Consider the following 18,324-nt stretch of genomic DNA (forward strand, 5'->3'; position numbering starts at 1 on the left):
CATACGTATGTTTTTCAATGATTCGCTAATTTGAATAAAAGCCCGTCCGATGTTGACTCATCCGTGGCTTCTTGCTCGCAGTTTTCCTCTTTGTCGCTTCGGGTTTCTCTGCTTCGTTTCTCGCCGCCTCTGCCACGAAGAACGTCTTAAATAACTCGGTCACCGCCTCGTCTATCGCCGATACCTCGAGACGTCGCAACCTCCTGATTCTGGCCACTCCGATTCGGCTAAGGCTGGTTTTTCCCTCTAGGAGAAAGTAGGGGGCAGTGGAGACGCAACGAGACATTTAACCCTGTAACGTCTGGAGCTGTTAAATTAGTTCTGCTTTAGGGTTAGGATTTAAGGGTAGGTGAAGGGTTTGTGTGTGTGTGTGTGTGTGTGTGTGTGTGTGTGTGTGTGTGTGTGTGTGTGTGTGTGTGTGTGTGTGTGTGTGTGTGTGTGTGTGTGTGTGTGGATCATCTCCCGGTGCTGCAGTGAGTCACTCAGGCCAGACGGAGGGGAGACTGCGTTCCTCGTGGCTATGTTGAACTCAGACTCTGCAGAATCGCTGCAGCACCTGCTGCGATGAGCATGAGGGTCGACTTCCAAACGCGTCTCACTGTCTCACCGCTTCAAAAATATCCTCGTCTGTACTTTAAACTCCACCTTTTTCTTTCCTATTCTTTCTTTTTCAGTTTTTTTCCGAGAAGAAGAACAAGCCGAGCTGACAAATATTACAGAGACTGTGGACGTTCACCACTTTCATAAAAGAATAATAAGAAAATTAACTTGAAATAATCATACTTTATTAATAATATAATGGTTTTATCTTCATAATTAAGCCTCTTCTTCCAAGAAGTTCCTCAAAATCTCACTCAAATCCCCTCAAAAAACTTCAAGTTTGTCCATTTTGGGCCACTGTAGAAACATGGTGCTTCAATATAGAGGTTGACCCAACTCCTGATATATAATAAAAAACAATCATTTATACAATCAGGTGGTTGTACACTTTAAAAAAGTAAAAAGTATAGTTATTTTAATCTTTAATTTCTTCTTTTAGTGATTTATCTTTGCAGAAATACATCAAGGGTTAGTAATAAAATCAACTTCATATAATAATTGACATAAAAAACTCATAATCAACGTAATATTTCTGTAATTTGCTCCTATTTCTGACACTTTTATCACCTTTATCACCAAACGACGGGACAGAAATGGCCGAGGCTGCACAAGTGTCGTTCTCACAGTCAGATCCCTTCATTTACATTCAACCAGAAGGTTAATATGGAATTATTCATCAATAACACACACACACACAAGCACACACACACACACACACGCATTCTTGTACTTACGGCATACTGAGGACCAGCATTTCCACTTTATAAATCAACACAATTACAAATATCTACATCATGAATGACATCTACAAAGAACTACGGGTTGCAGTACCATAAAATGTCTGCAGGTGGAGCCCCAGAGCAAAAAGGGCTGGAAAACTTTTTGGATTTTTTTTTTTAATTTTTGGTCCAAAATTTTACAAAAACATCATACTTAAACTGTCATCCAAAATTTGAAAAAAATGTTTTAACCAAAATTCGAAAAAAAATGTTTAACCAAAATTCAAAAAAAAATGTTTAACCAAAATTAGAATTTTTTTTTTAACCAAAATTAGAAAAATTTTTTTAACCAAAATGTAAAAAAAAAAAATTTAAACCAAAATTTGAAAAAACAATTTGAACCAAAATTTGAAAAAAAAATTTTAACCAAAATTAAAAAAAAAAATTTTTTAACCAAAATTTGAAAAAAAAAATTGAACCAAAAATTGAACAAAAAATTTGAACCAAAATTTGAAAAACATTTTTTTTACAAAAATTTGAAAAAAAAAATTTGGCCAAAAAATTTACAAAAACATCAAACGGTACTACGTCCTCCAAAATTAGATTTTTTTTTTTTTGGACAAATTGAGTATAGCATGTTATAGCAGTGATTTCAATGAAAACAAAGTGAGGACCGGACAAAATGTCCTCGCTCCATAAAAATGACCTCACTTTGTTGGTTAAAAACCCTCACTGGTCCTCAGTATGCCGCAAGTACAAGACCACACACACACACAAACACACACACACACAAAATCTGCCGACTGTACGTTTAACACCAAGTCTCATTTTTTGGAAGCGTGACTTTGATGAGCAGCGAATAATCGGCCGTAAATAAAAACACGAGGCTGAGCCAAAGAGTTGGAGTTCAAGTTCCTAAACAGAGACGCAGCGTCATCACTCACCGGGAATTAGGTTTTTATGAACACTGCGGGGGGGGGGGGGGGGGCATTTATTCCAGATGGAGAAGCAAAGGTTATTTCTCTGTCATTTAAACACACACACACACACACACACATATAAACACAAAATAATAACAGCTATGTAAACTAGTCCCATGCAGCTCAGTTTTACATCTTCATAAGCAGACGTTATAGCGCAATCACATTAGGCGCACACATAACGCATGTGAGGATTTTTAATAACACAACTTTATTGCCCACAACTTTGTGTGTGTGTGTGTGTGCTTCAGAATTTGCACACACACACACACACACACACACACTTGCACACACACTTGCACACCCATATGCAAATATGTGTCGTCTCAAACATCTATAGTACTCAAATCAAATGTGCTTTCATAAACATGGGGCTGCAACGTCGCACTATAATGTGTGTGTGTGTGTGTGTGTGTGTGTGCATAACAGTGTTATTTCAACATTTCAACATTAAAAATCTCACATTTCCAGGTGATTAAAGTCAAACTATGCTGATTTAAGACAAATGATCATCCCATTTTTTGGGGCCGATTTTCTCGTGGAGACTCTACGTAAAACTACGGCAGAGTATGAGGGTCACATGTAAAAGAATACACGAATAAAACAGCATGAATTCTGAGAGTGAAGTCAGAGAGTAGGAACTCTGAGATTAATGTGGGCATGGTGAGATTAAAGTCAGATATTTCTGAGATTAATCTCAGAAATATCTGACTTTAATTTCACGCTGTTACATGCCGATAATTATAATTTTTGAGAATAAAGTCAGACGGTCAGAATTTTGAGATTAAAATGGGAATTTTGAGGTTAAAATCAGAAAGTAGGAATTCTGAGATTAAAGTTAGAATTCTGAGATTAAAGTCTGAAAGCAGGAATTCTGAGATCAAAGTCGGAATTCTGTGATTAAAGTCAGATAGCAGGAATTCTGAGATTAAAGTCAGATAGCAGGATTTCTGAGATCAAAGTCAGAATTCTGTGATTAAAGTCAGATAGCAGGAATTCTGAGATTAAAGTCGGAATTCTGTGATTAAAGTCAGATAGCAGGAATTCTGAGATCAAAGTCGGAATTCTGTGATTAAAGTCAAATAGCAGGAATTCTGAGATTAAAGTCAGAATTCTGTGATTAAAGTCAGATAGCAGGAATTCTGAGATTACAGTCGGAATTCTGTGATTAAAGTCAGATAGCAGGAATTCTGAGATTAAAGTCAGATAGCAGGAATTCTGAGATTAAAGTCGGAATTCTGTGATTAAAGTCAGATAGCAGGAATTCTGAGATCAAAGTCAGAATTCTGTGATTAAAGTCAGATAGCAGGAATTCTGTGATTAAAGTCAAATAGCAGGAATTCTGAGATCAAAGTCAGAATTCTGTGATTAAAGTCAGATAGCAGGAATTCTGAGATTAAAGTCAGATAGCAGGATTTCTGAGATCAAAGTCAGAATTCTGTGATTAAAGTCAGATAGCAGGAATTCTGTGATTAAAGTCAAATAGCAGGAATTCTGAGATTAAAGTCGGAATTCTGTGATTAAAGTCAGATAGCAGGAATTCTGTGATTAAAGTCAAATAGCAGGAATTCTGAGATCAAAGTCAGAATTCTGTGATTAAAGTCAGAAATCTGTTTGTTTTGAATCAAAACTTGACAAATGAAGGCTTTTTCTGAATAAAGTGAAGTTCGGTTTAGCTGAGCCATGAGTGTGTGTGTGTGTGTGTGTGTGTGTAATATATATACACACACACACACACAGCAGGAAAACCTCACAGTCAAAAAAACTCCCACACGTCCTCAAACACACTCACTCTCTGCACCAAACCCCAGACAAAAAAACAGCGTTTTCATCTCATAGTGACACAGTAGCTTCTCCGTCTGCTGTCGTCTTATTTACTAACTTTGTGTCACTTTAGTGAATCTTAACGAAGCTTTTCAAACACTAAGTCGCAAAATTAAATATTTTAAATTACTGCTGAAGGCAGGAGTGGATTAACAGTCACTGTATACCGTGGTGTAAATTAGCTGATTTTCTCAATGGGGTTTGGTGTGGGAGAGGGAGAAACTTCAGTTTCTACTGAAAAAAGCACAGTTTTAACATTTAAATCATGTTCTTAAGATAGTTTACAGCTAATCTGGAATATAAATCCTCTGTTTTAAAACAGTTTCACAGCTGTAAGGGTGTATTTTGAGCTTATTTCATATTATTTGTAACTCGTTGTATAACTTTTGTGTGTGTCGTCAAACTTCTAAAATAATTGACACCATTTTCTTTTTCAAGTGTGTTATATATTTTATTTTATCAAATAAATGGAATAAAACACTCATAAAAAAAATCAGTTCACACTGACAATGTGGCATTTTCCTCGGATCATTGTCTTGTGATGTTTTCTCTCCTCTGGGATATGGATTTTACTGTGTGTGTGTGTGTGTGTGTGTGTGTGTGTGTGTGTGTGTGTGTGTGTGTGTGTGTGTCAGTATTGACCAACACTGCAGGACGTCCTTCTGAAGCGACTTTGGGCCATTTTCAAGGTGAGGGAGGAAGAGGAAGATGAGGAGGATGAGGATGAGGAGGAAGAATAAAACAAAAAAATGACAAAAAGAGGAGAGAGAAATGACAGGAAATGGAGAGAGAGAGAGGAAGAGGAGGAGGAGGAAGAGGATGCAGGGAGTCCCCTCTTCACATGGGACCGGGTTATTGATCAGAATCCGACATTGATTAAGCATCTCCTGATTCACAATACGCCGTGTGTGTGTGTGTGTGTGTGTGTGTGTGTGTGTGTGTGTGTGTGTGTGTGTGTGTGTAAAACTCGATAAAAAGTCACACAAAGACATAAACACACTGTACAATGACCTTTTCTGTCATAAACACTGACCTCGTCGAGTCCAAAACCTGGTCCTAACGAGACGAGACCTCAATTCTGAGGAACATCTGGTTAATTTAGGTTTATTTTTATATATATATTGTTGTTATAGTTAAGGTTAAGACTTTAGGGAATTAGATGTGTGTCAATATGACCAAATATGGGCAGGGACTTAGGAAGCAGCCTGCTGATTGGCTACTGAGTTTTAGAGCGACAGCTCAATGGAACGGAATCTGTCGTAGATTTATTTATTATTATTATTTTTTTAAATTGTGGTTATAGTTAAGTTTAAGACTTTAGGGAATTATATTTGTGTCAATACGACCAAATATGGGCGGGGCCTTAGGGAAGCAGCCTGCTGATTGGCTAGTGAGTTTTGGGGCGACAGCTCAATGGACCGAAATCTGGCGTAGATTTATCTTATTTATTTATTTATGTATTTAAATTGTGGTTGTAGTTAAGGTTAAGACTTTAGGGAATTAGATTTGTGTCAATACGACCAAATATGGGCGGGGACTTAGGAAGCAGCCTGCTGATTGGCTACTGAGTTTTAGAGCGACAGCTCAATGGACCGAAATCTGGCGTTGATTTATTTATTTTTTTATCTTTTTTAAATTGTGGTTATAGTTAAGTTTAAGACTTTAGGGAATTAGATTTGTGTCAAATGTATGACCAAATATGGGCGGGGCTTGTGGAGCGGCCTGCTGATTGGCTGCTGAGTTTTGGAGTGACAGCTCGATGATGTTTTACTTAATCTGGCTTATGCGAGTCATCTGTTGAATATTTTTTTTATCCCTCTCTGTTTATAAATTCTGTCACATGAGACTTTAACCAATCAGAAAGAGCGAGAGGGCGCCCCCTATTGGCTGTTTTACGACAACTACCACTGAACAAAAGACTCAAATTATAAGACTTTGGTGTGGGAGAGCGCGCGGCACGGCGCGCAGGTGTACGAAAAAAAAAAGAACACACACACACACACACACACAAACTTCTTTATCAAGTTTCTTGATAAAAAATTTTTTTTAAATAACACACACTTAAGCGTGACCTTATATGGGCAACAGGAAGTGCAGTATTTGTACTGTGTTTTACTGCCGGGACGTTATTTATAGATGTTTTTACAGGGCAGTGGGTGCAGTTTAATGTATTTTATTCATCCCCGATGGTCATGCGTGCACGGTGCATGGACGCTAGATAAACTGCTTTGTGTGTGTGTGTGTGTGTGCGTGTGTGTGTGTGTGTGTGTTTTGTTCTCTAATTGGTGGAGAAACGCTGACCCCTTTATAACCGAGAGCCGGTTCAGGGGCAAATAAACAAAAGCCTCGTCTTGTCATTTATTATCGGTCCTTCAGTCTTTTTCTTTTATTTCCACATGGCCTCTGGTTGGTCGGTGGGGGGGGGGAGTGAGGGTGAGGGAAGGGGGGGTGAGACAGCTCCCTCTCTCTCTCTCTCTCTCTCGCTCTCTCTCTCTCGATCAGATGTCTGGTGTGTTGTGTATTGATCGCGAAAGGTTCAGTAGCAGAAAATAATGGGGTGGTGAAAGCCTGGCAGAGAGAGAGAGACACACACACGCACACACATGCACACACACACACACACACACACACACACACACACACACGCACCGTACGCACACACACACACACACTGCCTCCTCTCTCTCTGCCCTCTGCCCCATATGAATATTAGTTCTCCCCGAACTCCTTCGTGTCACCGTGTGTGTGTGTGTGTGTGTCCACACTGGCTCATTTGCATGTGTGTGTGTGTGTGTGTGTTATCTCTGTGAATAAATCCTTCGTAAACCCCCCCCCCCCCCCCCCACACACTCTCCCATGAGCCTCAGGGTGATGCGATGCGGCCAGTGCCCGCGCAACCATACCCGAGCTAATTTACAACCAACCCAGTGTGTGTGTGTGTGTGTGTGTGTGTGTGTGTGTGTGTGTGTGTCCTCCTCACACACACACACACACACACACGATGGCGAGCATGTCGTCTAGACGACATTGAACCCTGAGTCCACCCGGGGTAATTGTTTTATGCAAATGAGGGGAGCTCGGGCTGACGTGATTGGGCCAGACTTGGTGTTTGATTGAAGTGTGTGTGTGTGTGTGTGCGTGTGTGCGTGCGTGTGTGTGTGTGTCATGATTGGTGTAATGTTGGCAGCCATTAGTATTATTGTTATTGTTGAAAATGTTCTATTTTGTAGCCAGGGTGGGGGCAATGTTTGTGTGTGTGTGTATGCAGATATATGGGTTTGGGGGGGGGGGGGGGTGACCACACACACACACACACACACACACACACACACACACACATCAGTGTAATATTCACTCAGTCACTGAGCTGAATCATGAATCCAGCAAAAATAAAAAACAGGCAGCACATCACACTGTTGGAGAAAATATGAATCATCATCGCAGTGAAGCCACTTATTGAACGTGCTGGGTTTATGAAAACACACACACACACACACACACACACAAATACACACAAATACACGTGTTATCAGGGCAGCGATCAGTGTGTGTGTGTGTGTGTGTGTGTGTGTGTGTGTGTGTTGTGGTCCAAGTCATAAATTTAATTTCATGCTGGATTTCCAGAGCTCATCTGAATTGCATGTGAGCACAGGCTGATGGGTCTGAAGAGTCACACACACACACACACACACACACACACACTGAGAGGCAGATGCTGTCATTGATACACACACACACACATACATACATACAGAGGTTGAATCCCAAGGTCAAACACCAACGTGACCTTTGTGTCTGACACACAGTTTTATCCAAAATGTTCATTTTAAAATGATTCATTAAACCTCATTCGTATTAAAATAGATTGATTGATTAATTGATCGTCATCAGTCGTTGATTTTGTGTTTATTTTCACTCTTGTATGAACAGTGATTTTCAAAAATGTACCAGAAACAAAACGACTGCGGTAACTGTTTTATGTCTCTGTTATTAATCCAGCTTTTGGATTCTACGGCAGAGGATTAGGGCCAAATGTAAAAACACAAAGTAGCCTGATTTATGAGATTAGAGTCAGAATTCTTACTTCTTTCAAGTTAGATTTTTTTTCTCTCAGGAATTCTGACTTTTTCTTACAATTCTGAGATTAAAGTCAGAATTCCGATTTTTTTTCAAGTCTGACTATTTCAGATTAAAGTCAGAATTTTGCCTTTTTTTTCCTGAGAATTCAGACTTTTTTCATTTCCAATTTTTTTCTGTGTGTGTCCCTGATCGTCTAGAGTTCATCCTAATAAATAGATAAAAAAAAAAATAATAATCACAGTACCAGTTTGTAAAATGTAAGGAATGAACTGGAATTTGAGATTACAGGAGATTATCAACAATGAAGCAGAGAAATATTAAAATAAAGTCTTGCAGAGTCTGTGAAAGCCACATTTTCACTGGTCAAAAACCCAGATTTAAATGTTTTTTTTTGTTGTTTTTTTGCCCTTAACAACCTGGATTTCCATCACTATGCTACTACATTTGGGTTTTCGCTTTAAAATATACGCGTGTTACTGTAATATCACTAATATTTGTAATATTAAACTTCGAAGACGGCCCCTTAAGACTGTATGCTTAATAAATGGTTGAAAATGCTGAATATTTATAACAGCATTTACTCAAAACACCCCAAAAGAACCACTAACTGTTCGACAATATCATGTAAATATGAGTCAAATATGTCAAAAAGTCCACTTTAAAAGAACTTCTAACATGTCTGTGGTTTTATATATTGTATATTTTTCCTCACTGAAGTTTAATTGAATAATCGCTGCCCAACAGGTTATACATGTATAACAGTATATATAGACTATAATGGTCATATACGTATATTTAAAAGGCCTAACCCTCCACTATTTAACCTCTGTGCAGCACATTTCAATACAGTCACATCCTTTCACGACAAATAAATTATGGCTGGCGCCGAACGCGACTAAAACGCACTCTCGTCGTCGACGTTACGGTCGCTGTTAAAGGAACCCTCTGTGTGGAAGGCTAACGTCCGTCCGTCCGTCCGTCCGCTAACCCTGACCCCCTCCGCACACGCTCCGTGTTTTCATTCCACTGAAGCCTTAGCTCTGCATTAGCGCCGACAGCTTCCATTGAATGTTACTGTGCTGATGCAGAATAGCTGCGCGTGAATAGAGGGCAGGGGTTGGAAGGCTGTTTGATAAAAAGGACGATCTGAATAGCAAATTAATCTATCCTTGAGGTCTAACAATGAAGTGCATTTCCTTTCTCGTGCAACGTTTGCCGGCCTTTTTTTTTTATTACTTTTTCATTTTTTTCCATTAGCGTTTGCTTCTTCTTCTTCTTCAGTGCTTTGGCAGCAGCAGTTCCACTTTCTCTGCGAAACAAAGAGTGTGTGTGTGTGTGTGTTATAAACAGTGTGTGTAAACCACAGATGGCTCGACACCACTTCAGAATCTTCCAATCCTGGTTCACGTGTCTTTTAAATTACCTACGTTTATTAAGGCCCCCCCTCACACAAGCAAAATTTTAAAAATGTCGAAACTTTGTGTTTTGATCAGGATTAAAACACTTGAAAACTGGTCACAGACTAGATAATCCAGTCCAAGACGCAGGACCTCACGCTTGGCGTTTAAACAAACGATTTCAGCGAGCAGAGTCCAGGGATTCTGGGTCTCACAGAAACTTGACTTCAGAATGTAAACATGTTGGCATCATAAGTCATTAGCGCTTGTGTGACGAGAAACACGATAATTTGGCCAGATAATCTGTTCAAATCAGCCGGACATTTGAAGACACCCAAGATTGTCGGAAAAAGGCCCGATGGGGATCGAAATCTGACCGAAAGAGCTTCCAGGGCTTTAGGGTCTCACAGAAACTCACGTGATTTAACGTGACTTCGGAACATAAACAGAAACGTTGGCGTCGTCAGTCAATAGCTCTTGTGTGCGCAATGTTTTGTGCCGAGAAACGCGATAATTTGGCCACATATTCTGTTCGAATCAGCCTAAAATTGGAAGACACCCAAGATTGTCGGAAGGGCCGTGATGGGGATCGAAATCTGACCAAAGACGCTTCCAGAGCGTTAGGGTCTAACAGACACTTATGTGCTTTGACGTGACTTCAGAATGTAAACATGTTAGCGAGGTCAGTTATTAGCTCTTGTGTGCGCAATGTTTTGTGCCGAGAATTAGGATAATTTGGCCACATAATCTGTTCAAATCAGCCTAAAATTTGGAGACACCCAAGATTGTCCGAAGGGCCCGACGGGGATCGAAATCTGACCACTAAAGCTCGAGGAAACGACTTAGCTGTTTGAGCTAACCACCTAGCCATGACCAACATTTTCAACAGTTTGACAGTTAATCTGCCTCCAAAGATAATCAGCATTGTTGTGTAATATTAAGGGTTAACAGATTGTGTCGGATGTCCGAATTCAGACATTTTGACCCATACCGATGACCCATCAGCTCTTCCCTACTGGAACCTATTTGTAAAAAGGTGGTTGAAACAGTCCAAATACATTGTCCGTTAGCCTTTTAAGGGCATTTTATTGCTCCTTGGTCCATTGGATACCATGTGACCTCTCCACTAACCCCACTTTTGGACCATTTTGGACAGTCTGGGGTTAGAGAATCATATTTGGGTCGATGTACCAATCGATATGAACATCTTTGCCCACTCGGTCCATCATGGATGTGGTGAAGGAAGACATGAAGACAGAAGAGGACACAAGGAAGAAGACAAGATGGAGGCAGATGATCCGTAGTGGCGACGTCGTAAGAAGCAGAAGAAGAAGATTCACTCTCGTCTTGTACCGCAGTGTTTTACATGGAGACCTGCTGATCTTCTCCTAACCCCAACATGGTCTTCACTTCCAGGATCATCTCTCGGATTCAGGTCAGAGAAGAACAGGAGGAGGAAGGAGAGACCAGAGAACTGCAGAATCATCTGAACGGTACAGTACGTCGAGGGTTTAGGGCGGAAACAACACTTGATTAGATGGTAATCGGTGAACTCCCACGAGTCCAATCATCATCACGCTGCAGTGTGTGGAAGCGTAGACTACAGTGGTTCTCTGACCCAGCCTCTCCTACAGCAGCATCATCTATCAGTCCACCTCTGTCAGATCCTTTGCTTTTCCACAATTTAATCTCGTTAATTTCAAACTCTTAAGCCGCCTCTTAATCCTTCTTTTTGGGTCTTAATTTTGGTCCTCACAACACGTAAAACGGCACTTAAAAAACTCAATTGGCTCCAAAGCGACAAGACAAACTACAGCATCAGAGAGTTAATTGCTCTTATGTTAATGCAGGGAATTCAAAATGCAATAATTATTCATTAAAAATATTCTTAATTCTCACTGTTTTCACGTTTCTGTGTCGAGAGAATCTGAAAACTGCTAAACCACTGACACACAGGGTTTTATTAAAGTGACCGCACACACACACACATTCATGCAGGCTAGGTAGAATTCTATAAATTACACTTTTATGAGGTTCGGAGCAATTAAAGAAATGCAAAGTTCAGGCAGGTTCAGGGGATTCGAATGAGTCATAAACGCCTCGCGAGTCAGATTTAGCTGCTCGAGGCTCGTCGCACGCCACGTTCTGGCATTAGAGCAAGTGTTTAACCCTTTCTGAGAGAGGACCGTATCTATGTTCCCCCGGGTCCTATGTTCCCCGCTTTGTATGTGACCGGGACCCTTTCTCTAAAAAGGGTCCTACGTTCCCCGCTGTTCACCCAAAGGGTCCTATGTTCCCCGCTTTGTATTTTCCTCTCTTTCACCCAAAAGGACCCAGGGAACATAGGACCATACCTCTTACCCTAACCCTAACCCCAACCCTAACCCTAACCCCAACCCTAACCCTAACCCTAACCGTAACCCTTTACCTTGGAGCTCCACACCCAGGATTCCACGAAGTGGGGAACATAGGACCTTTTTTGGGAAAAACAGGGAACATAGGTACCCGGGGAACATAGGTACGACCCCTTCTGAGAGACGCGGTGATGTGACTGAAGTTTTAAACGGCAGCACGTTTACGTCATGATTTCTAACATTTTTAAAAGGAAATATACCACAGGCCAGGCCTAAATACACTCAGATATGGCTTGTTTTCATGGTGGTAAAGTTTGGTTTGGTGCAAGTATGCGGTCGTACAAACAGTTTGGAATTGTAAAGCCCTTGTTCAGGCTTGTGTTTCAACTGAGAAAAGTAGCTTTAATTGATAGGTGGGGTGTTAACTGTGCTCGATGGGATACAGTACGTAGGGTGACGTCGTAACGGTCCCCCGACAACGGACAATGACAACAATTCTGCTCATTTGTGGCTGTTTGTCTCAAGTAACACCGGTCGCAAGGCAGTAGAACCGCAACCATCGATTATAATCTGTCGATTACTTTCTCTATGAATCGTTTGGTCCCTCGAATGTCACAAAATTTGAAAATACGTTGATAAATTTGGAAATGATGATGTTCTCCGATGTCTTGTTTTTGTCCACAAACCATAAATTGCTCTACGGAGCAAAGAAACCAGAAATTTGTCACATTTAAGAAGCTGAAACAATCAGAATTCTTGTTGTAACAATGATAAACGCTTCAAACCGATTAATCGATGATCAAAATAGTTGACGATTCATTCACTAATCCATTAATAATCATTTAATCGAGTCAGTGTTTCAGCTCTGGAAGTGAGGGAAACTTTTCTGACAGTCGTGGGTCTAGCTCCACCCGTACAGTACCATTACTCTGGTACCGCCATGGGAAGGGCTCCCCAAAATGGGATTGTTTCGGGCTGGTTATTTTGGTACTATTCTACTATATGGAAACTGTCTATATACTCAAGCCTGAGGGGGCAGTGTTGAGATCTGGGGTTGGTGCTAGGCTAAAGTTCGGCAAAGATCAACTTTTATCTCCACTGAGAATCTTTGGGATGTGAGAATCTGTGCATTTGAACTGAAACGTGACGTTGACGTTAGCTTGTCAAAGCCACGGCACATTTGTGTCATAATCAAAGTTTCTAAAGCTGCTGCAAGGTAAAAATTCAACTGACAACCTGCTGATGTCGGTGGAAATCCGTTCACTACCGAGTCAAGGACAAATGACCTTTAAAGCTTTGTGCAGACCATCATTTGCATACTCAAAAAAAACAAAAAAAAAACCCAACTCTTCAAAGGAAAGTTTGAAAGAAAAGTGCTATCTGTTCAACTCCAGCCAAGACGGAAACCAGACGATCTTTTCCCTGAGTACGAAACCACGCGGGGATAAAAATGTAGATCTTCGCTCTTCGTGGTCTTTATTTGTGGCCATTTTTCTTCACGCTTCCCCAGTTCTTCCAGTCACTGACTCAGCTGAAACCTTGAGTGTCCCGTGACAAGTCGCAACGAGGCTTTTGCAGCATTGTCACGAACAAAGACAAAAATGCAGAAGGAGCGCATAAATATTTTAAACCCACCACCTCTTCTGCCACTTTACGCTCATCTTCCAATTGATGAATCATTAAAATGCTCATGAATCACTGTGACATAAACCCACACATTATTATACAGTAGCAGGGGGGAGTGTGCGACGGCACCAGGCAAAGCAGGTGATTATCCGGAGTCTCCGAACTGACAGGAGGCTTTTAGACCTGCGCTGAACCCTGAACAATTTTTGCCTGAATTCATCCAGAGCGGCTGTAAAGTAACGCAAATGTACGCAGAAGTTGCTCTGGGGCTTTTTTTTTTTGGCGGGAATAATTCTCTCCTGCTGCTGCTGCTGCTCGTACCCGAGTCGCATTTCAGGGTTTTTAAATACAGTTTTGAATGTGTCAAACCCAGACGCTCTCCTGCTGTGTGAAAAACCAGTTTCCTGATCTGATTCCAGACAGTTTTCCAAGTTCATGTCAAGAAGGGGAAAAAAAAAAAAAGGGCTAAAGTCCACAACGATGACAACATTTGAGAAACCACTCATTGAATGAAATGCGTGTGGATTCACGTCTGTCTTTATATAGAGGAACAGAAAACTGATGCTGTCAACGTTGGGGTGGAATGAGTTTGAAGGGATAGTTCGGAATTTTCGGACATAAGACCTAATTTTCCCAACTCAGCCGGTGTGATGGAGACGTCTGTAGACGTTTTCCAAAAAATTTCAGTTCTTCTAGTTGCCGAGTTCGACGGTGCTATGGCTAGCACAAGTCAGTGGTTCAAGTTAGCATGCCTCAGGTGCACTGTGGAGTCGGCATGAGTGTTTCTAATGCCATGCTAGCGTGCACCATTGACTTTGCGTTAGCCATAGCACCAACGAACTCGGCAACTAGAAGAACTGAATGAAATTTCTTGAAAACGTCTCCAGACGTCTCCATCACACCGGTTGAGTTGGAAAATTAGGTCTTATGTCCAAAATTCCGAACTGTGGCAAAGGACGGCGTTTTGGACAACTTCAGAATCTCCCTCCAAAAAAATTGGCGGGGTACCAATCACAAACCACTCGGCACGTGCTAGAGGCGACGACAGAGAAGCGACGTCTAGCAGATTTTGTTTACATCCAAGATGGCGGCCACCAAAGTTCAGCTGTCTATTAATTTGTTAATCTGTTGCTTCCATTTAAGCGACTTTCTCCAAGGAACTCCTCTCAGGTGAATTTGTCGGACGCCATTAATAGAAAACTACAGTTCTAGAACAGGACAAGAGTAAAAGTCATGCAGATCATTGGTGCGATTGGTCGTTGGGTTTATCCCATGGGTCTGCAATCTTTAGAATGAAAAGAGCCATTTTTATCCCCTCTTCACCCAAATCAAACTAATCTGGAGCCACAAAACCTTTACGCCTTCATCTTGACAATAAAGTGTGAAAAACGTGAATAGTTTTTTTCTTCAACGCTAGAAGGAGCCGCTACAGAGAGGCTGAAGAGCCACATGAGGCTCTAGAGCCACAGGTTGCAGACCCCTGGTCTATCCGATTGCGTACAAAGGTTTTTTAAAGGCAGGTCTATGGCTCCTCTGTGTTGTAGTTTCCCATGCAGACAAACACAGTCATGCACATTCAACGCTGAATTGTGGTTTGTACTTGTAACCCCTTTTTCCACCACGTTTTCCACCAAACGGGTGCTCGTTGATCGTTGGTTCCACTTGCAAACCTTTTCAAGAACCCGTTTGTTTTTCCAGAAGCTGAAGCCACTGTGCAGCCACATCACGTCATGATATGTGAGCAACACGAGTGCCAAATTCAAGCAAAAAAGGGTTGCTTTTCAACCACAGATCTTGAATTTTCTCTCAGATCTTTCCACAGATGAGGCAATAGTTACAGAACTGGGTACTTTTAATGGTACCAACCCCAAATCCTGACCTCCTCAGCCTCTACTTGTTAGTTATAGCACAGCTGTAATCCGATTAAACACAAACAAACCGGGATAAAGTACTTGAAATTTAGCATGAATGAAATCATAAGGTCAAGAATGAAAGGCTTTTACGATGCAGAGGAACATCTGACGAGTGAAGTCGGCTGATCTGAAAAGAGCAGCGGATTATTTACTGTAATTGATTCGAATGCGAACAGTTATCAAACCCAGCATGGTTTTTTTCTCCCAAATCTTGTACAATTAGATGAACTTAAAACCAACATTTCACATTTCACACACACAAGAGAGAGAAAAGAGTAGTATTTTTTTATTTTTTTCCCGATAGAATCCTGTGGTTTTCGTGCGAGAGGCTCCGAGATGAAACCAAACGAAGCCTCTGCAAACATCTGAACGTCAGCTTCCACAAACATCCACCTCACGGTGACTGCGCCGACAAAAGACAAGAGCCATACGCACTTGTTTCCCCTCGCCTCGCCTGGCCAGTCTCAACACAGTCACCCCCCCCGTTCCGCCTTCCCCTCCCTGCTCGGCGACGTCCCAACAATTCCACCGGGTCCCTCATTAAGGTCCAGGCTCAGACTCTCCCCCCAGAGTCGGCAGCGGGGGCTGCTGGGTAAACTTTGGAGAGGTCACCTCCTTGTTTCCGTCTTCCAGCTTCAACCGTCTAGATCCCTCATTCCGGGCCCCCGTCCTCGGGTCCTGTCAGCGCCGCCGAGTGTAAACAAGCAGAAAGGTTAGTGTTGTTTTCACCCGAAACCGTCTCGTCCCATCGGGGACAAGAGGACGAGGAGGACGATGGGGGACGAGGGGGGACGGTGAGACAGCAGCGGTAAACAAATCCACACCTTTTGTTGTTTGTCTGAGAAGGAACTTCTGTGACGTCTTCTCATGCAGGAGCAGAAACGGCGGCGACGCAACTACATTTCAGGGATCGCGCGGTTAAATTCAAGACTTCCTGACAAGATTTTTTCACATTAAAAGCCTGAAACGGTGCAACAATATTTTGTCTTTTCGCATGAACATTTAATGTGAACTATCTATAAAATTTAACAAATGGCATATTCCAGCGTTTCTCGGATCATATCATCGGCATACTTTGTACTTTTTTTAATGATAATTGAATAATTTTGAATATTATGTGCATGTTATTTAAAACATATTTCCTTAAATCCTAATTGAAAAGGTTGGGAAATGTATGCAAACTTTTTTTTGGGGGGGGTGGGGGGGGGGCATTTCCCGCGACCCATCTGTGGGTCAATGCAGTGGTAGCTGGCAACTACATTTCAGGGATCGTGCAGTAAAATTCAAGACTTCCTGACAGAATGTTTCACAATAAAAGCCTGAAACAGTGCCAAAGTTTGTCTTTTCAAATGAGCTTAATGTGAAATACCTACAAAAAAAGTTAAAAATGGAATATTCCAATCATTAACCTAACCCTACCCCCAACCCTAACGCTAATCATATCATCAGCATAAAGTACTTCTTTTTTTAAACTAATTGAATCATTTCTAATATTATGTGCATGTTGTTTAAAACATATTTACTTAAGTAAATCTGTAAACTTTTTTTTTTTGGGGGGGGGGGGCAAACTGTGTGACAACGCAGTGGTGGCTGGCAAATACATTTCAGGGATTGTGCAGTAAAATTCAAGACTTCCTGACAAGATGTTTCACAATAAAAGCCTGAAACAGTGCCAAATGTTGTCTTTTCACATAAGCTTAAGTGAAATGTCTCCCAAAAAAGTGAACAAATGGCATCTTCCAATCATTAAGCTAACCCTAACGCTAACTCCAACCCTAACCCTTAATGTGAAATATCTCCCGAAAAAGTGAACAAATGGCATCTTCCAATCATTAACCTAACCCTAACTTCAACACTAACCTTAATCATATCAGAATAAAGTATACTTTTGAATATTATGTGCATGTTATTTAAAATATATTGGATACATACATATATAAATACATGGAAACTTTTTTGGGCAGCCCCAAAAATGTATTTAATTATTTTTATATTATTATCTCACTGCTAGTTTTAGTTTTATAGTTTTCGTTAACTATATTAACCTTGGTCCCGACACAGTCTATTCAGCAAATCTGTTCTTCATGAGTTTACACAACTAACAATAGTAAATAACACGTTTATTGTAGAGTATTTTTCAGAGGAGTAGAAAAAAAAGAGACCTTTTCCGACTCTGAAATCATCCAGGAATCAGAAAAGAAATCAAATTATCTTCTGCTTTGCTTTGCTTTGCTTTGCAACTTCTGTGTTTGCAGCCTGTGCTGTTTCTGTGAGTTTGTGCGGTCGAGTATTTCTGCACAGGAAAGTGTGTGTGTGTGTGTGTGTGTGTGTTGGGTCGCGGCATATTGCAATTTCTCGCTGCATTAAAATCCTTTTCCGTGTTACGGTTCACGAGGGGATCGGCGACGTTTGACGAAGTCGGGGTCGATCCCTGCGATCCCTCCGCGGTCATTACTCCACACGACAGCAGAACATACAGAACGCGGCGCTCAGAGGGCGACGTGAAGGGGAACCGCGAGGTTTCTGAGTCTGTGTGTGGTCACTCCAACACAAAGGTGTGACGAATAAAGAGGGAAAAGAACAGGTAAAGGAGTCGGTGTGTGGGAAATCTACTGGAGGCATGAAAACACAAGATATTCTCTCATTAAAAGCAGATGTGCGGACAGGTTAGTGACCATTTTAGGCTTTATTACAACATGCACCAGTTCCTTCTTGAAAGAGTCAAACAGAAAGTGATCCAGACTACCGTTCAAAAGTTTGGGCTCACTTAGAAATGTCCTTATTTTTGAAGGAAAAGCAATTTCTTTCAATGAATATAACATTAAATGAAT

This window comes from Microchirus variegatus (assembly GCF_963457635.1).
Source record: "Microchirus variegatus genome assembly, chromosome: 11".
Classification (NCBI taxonomy): domain Eukaryota; kingdom Metazoa; phylum Chordata; class Actinopteri; order Pleuronectiformes; family Soleidae; genus Microchirus; species Microchirus variegatus.